Raw genomic sequence first — 8,260 nt, forward strand, 5'->3', positions numbered from 1 at the left:
CTCAGACTATATGTGCAATTAAGTTATAATCTATACATTGTTTTTTAGAAACAATTTGTTATTTGTTTAGATGTATTTATAAATTTATGGATCAATTTTTGGAATTTGTTTTACTAAATGTTAATTAATTCTTTACTATTGAACACCTAATCCTCTAAGGGTTGGTGTGGAAGTTGAACAGCCAAAGGGAGTCCAAGGGACCACTTGGAATATGAAACCAAGGGTCATTCCTATGTATTATAAATATGTATCATTGTGAATAAGAAAAGTAATCTAATATTTATCTTTCATATTGCCTCCGTCATGTATGTATTTAACATGGCATCAGAGCAGGCGATCTCCTACCATACTCAATTGTGAGCCACTTGTTTTTGTGGTCTTTTTGTGCATGCTTTTCTTGCAGCTCTGCTCATTTTCCTGATATAGAAAAATTGGCATCTTCCCCTCATACCTAGGTTTGTAGGTCTCAAATATTTTCTTTTGTAACTCCTCTCTTGGACCATTTCATCTCTCTGTCAGCCACTCCACTAAACGTTTCTCTGACCACTATTCTGTTGCTCGGACAGTACCAAAATTTTCCTTGGCACCCTAATGTATCTAACATTTCTCTTACCCTATTTGCACTATGTAGTGTGCTAGCTGGAATCTTAAAACTCTCTCCATATGCACTTGCTTGCAATGGATCTTGACACTGCAAACTCTGTCTAGTGTTGGATGACACTGTATTTACTGTCATAGGAACGATATGTGGTATGGCTCCAGATGACTGTAGATTAAATGTTGAATTAACAAAGCTAAAGGCCTGAGAATTATTTGTTAACACGACACTATGTTGGTACACATCTAGTTGCGTACAGTGTTGGAAATTATTCAGATACATTGAACGTTGTGTTGCATTCTCTAAAAGTCGAAACTCTTGCCAAGGGTTCTAGAGTCCATGTTGTCCTCGTCATCACATATTTCACTTCACTGCTTACCAATTCACCCTAATTTATTTTGTATTATCATGCTAGTTCACAGAGCTTAATTTATGCAAGTAGGTTGCTAATGGTGCTATATTGAATGTTGAATATGAAAATGGTTGTTGTTAAAAGAATACAATGTTTTCTTCAAGGCCTTCTTTATCAATAGCTTAAGATTATATCATTCTCCTCTTACTACACAAATATTTTAGTGCCCATTTCTCGGGGATGAGTAGCAGTCGTGTTTATAAATGAATACTTCCTTCCTTCCTGCTGCTATGGTGAAGATGGAGATAGTGTGGAGCCAAAGTTGTTTAGTTTTCTAAAGTCGATGTATAGCTCTTTAGATCAAATTCCTTTGCCAATATGAACTTCCAAAAATGTCTTGTTCATAATGGTTCCAAGGCTGATCTATGCAATATAGCATTTCCTATGTTGGTGTAGGGACGAGAAAAACTGCAGCAGCCTCGTGACTCTCAGAAAACCGAAGGGACTCAAAGACCGATAAGACCAGTGCTCATTGTTGCAAGGATAAAATGTGGAGTACCATGATGAATCGACTTCCAGTACTGTAACATCTACAATCAGCTACTCTATGCCCAACATTTTGAAGAACAACAACTCTTGCTAAATTTTGGTCATACACTTCGTGAAGTTCGACACCTTGGATAAGAAGCTAATTATAATAGTCCCATGACTGTGGTACCGCAATGGTTGGGTGAAGAAGTTTAGTTGACTGAGAACTTCCTTTAGTCAGAAAAAAAAACAACGAATTACTAGTAATTTTCCTTAAATGCGAAGATGCAACTAATTACAAGTAATTTTCCTTAAATGCTAGGAGATCATATTTTCTTGTACAAGAACTCAGGATTGAATATTATATAGGCAATTATACAGTTCGTGTTCCAGAGAATCTAAGAACTAAAGTTTGACATACTTTGCTGGAGGCTGGAAATCCTTCCAGCTCGAGGTCTAATGAATCAAGCGGGAAGGTGTTGAAAGGATCAATGAGCTTAGTGAAAGGACACTAGGTGGAAAAGGAGCGAGAAATTTAGATTAGTTTGATGATGTTGTTTGTATCCATAGCCATTGATCAGGTACTGTAAAGTACAATTTTGGGTATTCTCTGTTTTTCAGCTCATAGTGCGATTGTTCCTCACTGTTTTGATCATTTATAGTGTGAAGTTATGTTGCGAGTTTGATTGGCCACTTAATCAACAAGTTTCCCACTCTTTGCAAACCCTTTTCTATGCCTCGTCATCTTGTCACGGATAAAGAAAAATGACAATATTCTGAGATATTAGTGCCAAACTGTATCCAAACTCTGGAGGTCAATTTTGTCTCAAAATTACTGAGGTGTTGGGGCATACCATATATAGCTGTTGAAGATGTCGTAGATTTACTGATGGTTGGGTTTGGATTTTGTCTTGGGGTTTTGTATGAAAAGGACAAAATTCTGATAAAGAAACAAGGGGCGCCTCCATCTTAAGATGAGAACAGTAGTGAAAACAATGGTCATTGTTAATGTTATTTCTTGAACTGTAGGATGTTGGATATCCATGATTATGGTTGGAGTAAAATGGGTTATGCCTGTCATCCCTTTATATAATGGAAAATGGTGTGATATTGTAACTTAAGGACTCAAAGCATCGATGACCCACAAGAGAAATAATGGCATCAAAACCTCAGTTTCCTTGTTTTGATGAGTTGATTTTGTATATATGAATTCTCTGCTTTTGAGTTGCTTCCATAGAAAAAGTTGATCCTAATCGTTTCTCCAAAGCCTACCATCAAGGCTTCATATTGTGTGTAGAAGAAAATAGTGCATAATTGCTAGAGAAAACTTTGGTATATAGTGATACAATTGAAGCTCACAATCTTTATTTCCCAGTTGTTAAGAAAAATGGTTAAGCTTGAAAGAATATTAGAGTTATTGAAAAATCTAATCATGTTCACTGCTGACAGCACAGTCGAAATCAACAAAACCACTCTTGTTGACATTCAAACATGTTTGCAACATACACAAGAAAAGGTAGAATTTTTGGAGCTTGAATCTCAACTGCAGCGGGAAGAACTACAACAAGAGGAGTTACAGAAGTGGAGTCAACATTTTGAACCTGTTTCCGTTCATAACATTAAAACAAACTCCCATAAACAGCAAGTCAATCAAGTTACAGTTGATTCATATCTAGTGCAAAATGAAGCAGAAGTGGTACATGCAGATGTAGAAACTTAGCCTACACTTCCCAAGTCAGTCATCAGACCTTGGGAAGAGCTTATCCATAACAAGCACAGAACAGGTCTTGGATATGATAAGGAGGTTTCCTTTCATATTCCATATTACTCAAAGCCCATCCAGTTTTAGAGTGTTGGATTCCTTCAAGACAATTCACCTTCAGTGGTTCTAGATTCACCTTCAGTTGTTCCAGATTCTGCTCCTCTTCCACAAAAACAACAACATAATGTTATATGCCAACATTGTGACCGAGTTGGCCATATGAAAGATCATTGTTTTGATCTTCATCCATGTAAGCACTATCATAAAACCACTCATTCTTCAAACATATGCTTCAAAAACAAGTCTCCTACAAGAACAAAGATTCATCTTGGATGGATCGCTTCTTGGCAATGGGCTTCAACAGCCAAGAAGATATTTCAGTCATATGTCAGAACTTGTTCTAGAGTATTGAACAATCTTGCAGTTGAGTTTTCTCCATCATCTCACCTTGTATCTGACAGGGGGAGAAGTGATGGTCATCTACAAGCTTCAAAGCCACATCAAGCGAGCCTGAGCCACAACCTATCATACCAAACTCAGAGTTGTAGCCAGAAAAAAAGATGTCCCTTAGCATGCCTTCAGTTGGTGATGCCTCTTCAAAGAATTGGGGAAACTTCTTCTAGCAGAAGACTTCAACTTCTTGCCAGTTTTGGAAGAGTTCCAGGAATTACATTAAGCATTCCAAAGTTGGTGGTAATCCTTAAACCATCACAGGTTGAGACCTCCCTTTTTAGGTTCAGGTTCTCTCTTTTTATGCGAGGTGAAACCTCCCTTTCAAGGTTGAAGATTTCCCTCTTCAAAACGTGAGGAGCACTTCCTCTAGCAGAAGACTTCAGCTTCATGCTAGCTTTGAAAGAGTTCCGGGAACTGCACTAAGCGTTTCAGTGTTGGTGGTCATCCTTAAACCACCCCCTTATACCAACATTTCAGATAGCGCATTCAGCCTAGTGCGTCCATGCATTTTTTCGCATTTTGTATTACATCTCTTTTTTTGGACTCATACATACCCCTTCAGATTAAGGGGGGGAATGTGGACATCTAATCCTCTAAGGGTTGGTGTGGAAGTTGAACAACCAAAGGGAGTCCAAGGGACCACTTGGAATATGAAACCAAGGATCATTCCTATGTATTATAAATATGTTTAACATTTACTTATTAACCTATAACTATGAAGTTATTTTCCAATGAAATTTTGTTTTAGAGTTTCATCTCATATTTAAGTGATTGTATATTGTAAAGATAATTTACAAAGAGTGGTGGGTTGTGACTTTGTAAAAGTTTTATTATTTTTGGGATATTATATATAATTATATTATAAAGGTGACCACTAAGATGGTAATTGTTTTTTTTTTAACAATCTTAATCTAGTTTTGAGTGATAGAATATAATTATCCTATAATTAATATGATTAATTATATGTATTAATGTATTCAACTTATTAAATTAAAATGCTTCATAACAACAATACAATATAATAATAAAAAATTAAACTAAAATATTTTTTTAAACTAAAATATATTTTTAAACCAAAATATTTTAATGTAGAAATACTATAAATAATGAAATGCTAATGGAATAAGTGACCATGAAACCTTTAAGGATATGAAAATGTTTCACATGTAATTAATTATTTTAAATTTTGTTATTTTTATTAATTTAAGAAAGTGACATTTTATAAAAATATTCTACAACCATTTCTGTATATATTTATTTGATGAAAAAATTCATTAAAAGACAATTTTCATAAATATAAGTAACAACTGCATGAATAATTTTAATGCATATAATAAATTCTATTCAATTTTAATCACTGTAATATATCATTTCATTTTTGTAAGATGGAATTTAATTATCAATATACTAAATTAGTATATAGGTGAAATAAAATATACTTCAATGATAAGTATTACATATGATAACCATAAACAACTTGTGATAATATATAGAAAATATGCATACCAAGATTCTGCTATACAAAAAATGGGATTACATGGTGATACACTTTCAACTACCAAAATGCTTAATCAAACTAATTTTGATTTTAATCATAAGTACATTGCAACTTTGTAAAATAACAAGCATCATGCATATTAGCATTTAATTTAGAAGATTCTATGGCATTTTGAAAATTTCCACCACAATTCCAGTCAGTGCCATTGCATAAATATGACAATTCAACCTTTAATACCAAAGGTTTTAATATAACATATTGCTGAAATCTTTGTCGAGCATAATCCATATAATCAAAATCCATATTATTCACTTGTTTTTTAAAAAAAACAAATATAGTTGTTAGGAAATTGTATAACATGGTAGGATGATAAAGATGATTAAGAACGAATAAAATAAATATATTATTTAAATAATATGGTATTTTCAAAATAATAATAAAAATTCAACATTTTTTTAATTAAAAATATAAACAAAATTAAATTATTTATTTATATATCTTAATAAACCCAAATAATACTCCATAAACCCCAATGTATATGGCTCACAAGTGTATATTTCTCAATATCATTTAAAAACTTTTCAACTTCTTCATCACTCACCATTTTACCTATATAATCATCACAATATTGGTTAGCATAAAAAAAACATCCAACCATTAATCAAGAGTGAGATATATGTGTAATTCATTTATCTTTAAAAAAAAATTGTAACTTTATTACTTTAAACGAATAAAAATAACAACATACACTTATTCACAATTAATACATAAATTTATTAAAATAAAACAACATCAACATAATAACAATTAAAAATGACAAATTAATTAAATTTATTTATTAAAATAAAAATTAAAAAAAATTGCAAGTTTGGCATGATTATATTTTCATAATGTCCAATATATCACCCCGATTTAGATAGGAATTGAATCATTGACTTCGCATTAAAGAGTAACTTAACAGCGCACCCAATCAACATCTATATCCAAAACCCTATGGACAAAAAATAAATATTAAATTTAACTTAAAATATTTTTTATATTTAAGTCATATAAATTTATATAATAAATAAATGTAAAAATAAACTAGAGAATAGTGTTAATTGAGGTTATTTGAAATAGTTAAGAAGAAGAAATAAAATCTTTTACAATCAAATTCTATTTTTGTCAATAACATGATTAATACTAACAATATTGAATATATTCCTAATATAAAATATTATTTTAAATATTAATTTAGTGTTTACTCTTTTATCATAATATTATTATTAAATAAAATAATAAAGATGAAAAATAAAAGAATAACATACCTGAGGATCTTAAGTATTCTTTCACAAATCTCTGACGTTCTTCGTAATCTGTTATAAAGATGGTCCAACATCAAACTTGAAATTAATTTTAATTAAATTAAACTAAATCCAATATATATAATTGAATTGAAATAAATATAAATAAATTAGAGTATATATATATATAAATTAGTAATTTAACAAAAATAAAATTTATATATTTTTTCATATTTTTGAAAATATGTACCATTAAATATAAATAATAAAATATACCTGGATATTTGCTCTAGTCCAGAATATGAGGTGTGTCACTATGGTAATTTCCAGCCATCTCATTGAAGTGATTAGCCATATCAAAGGCTACAGGATCATAATGAGCACAATCATAATCCTGCACACATTAAAACAGATGTATCACTATCTTCAAACTAGGTATATATATAAATTAATTAATTAGACAGAAATAAAATAAAACACTGTAAAAGCATTCTTTTGGATTTAATTGTTCAGAACAGAAAACCCTGTAATACTTTTAATTGCAAAAGTCTGTAACTGGTTAGTTGATGAGAGCAGTGAAGAATTCCTTCAAATCATGAAAAAAGTGATGTCTATAAATATTTTCAGGTGGAGTATTCTCACAATTATTGTCAAGCACTTATCTTCATCGTTAAACATCATGTTTGCATACTGCAAGTCATTGTGGCAAAATCCAATGCTTTCACTCTCGCCTGATAACATCTTCTCCAGAAAATTGACCTCATCTTCCATGCAATCCAGTCGGAATCCAGCGACCTCAACGACAGGACATAGCGCCAACGCTGTCTTTAACCAGTTTCTGGTTTTAATAACAAAAGGTTCAGTAAAGAAAAAGAAAAAAGTACATCACAAGCAATTTGATAAAGATCCAAGAACAAACCTGAGGCGCATCAGAGCTTTGGTTGCCGAGGGCCGGGTATGTCAAGGTGATGAAATTCCCACAACTTTGATGCTATTTTAGCAGATATTTCAGGATTTTTCAAATCAGGGGGCGACAGTGTCTAAGTCTCTCGTACAAATTAAAAAAACTGTCAGAATTCAGTGATTTTGATTTAAAGAAACATCTTCAGTGAAGAATTAGTTGAAAAGTCTAAAGAACTTACCCTGGCATTCAGAATTCCTCAATGCGGCCATTAGGGAAGGAAGCCAGGAGACGGGGGCCCTGCCCGAGCCTGGAAATGCACTCAAGTGCCCTAATCTCGTATTCTCGATCAAAAAACACATTCGCACGGTCATCTCCATAGATCCGAACCAGGACCTTCCTAGGATTTTCCTCCTCTCTGGTCTGCCAACTGCACTTGAAAATCTCAATCGTCATGCCGCCCGTGAGGGGCGTGATTTCCATCTTCTTTTCGTCGATAACGTCCGCCCAATGCAGAGCGAGGGTTTGCAAAGCACTCTCGGCTTCTTTGGGCAAAATAGAACTCTGTTCTGTGGGAGCTGCCATGAATAACGATGACTCGAAATTTCTGCGCTGCAGAATTCTGTTGAACTCAGAAAAGAATGATCGTGAAGAGGCCTTTAGAGCATTTATAATGTTGCACGTGAAGATGGAATAGAAGAAGGGAAATGCTATTTCTAATTTTATAGCAAAGTTAATGTGGTCTGATATGGCAGCTCGATACTCCAATATAACGACAGTTTCTATTTAGTAGGTCATAGCAATATTAATGCGGTTTAACATGGAGCCGATATAAAACACCGCTATTTTATTTTTCTCTCTCATCACCCACGCAGTGTTGTATCC

General features: G+C 33.0%; 1 pseudogene; it reads right to left on the bottom strand.

Annotated features, from left to right (window-relative positions):
* Window positions 1-5,281: 5,281 nt before the first annotated feature.
* LOC149150691 (putative choline kinase 2) lies at window positions 5,282-7,991 on the bottom strand (annotated as a pseudogene).
* Window positions 7,992-8,260: the final 269 nt, after the last annotated feature.

The sequence above is a fragment of the Pinus tabuliformis genome, chromosome 9, assembly GCF_031772625.1.
Source record: "Pinus tabuliformis cultivar Carrire ecotype Pingquan chromosome 9, CPIR1, whole genome shotgun sequence".
NCBI lineage: Eukaryota > Viridiplantae > Streptophyta > Pinopsida > Pinales > Pinaceae > Pinus > Pinus tabuliformis.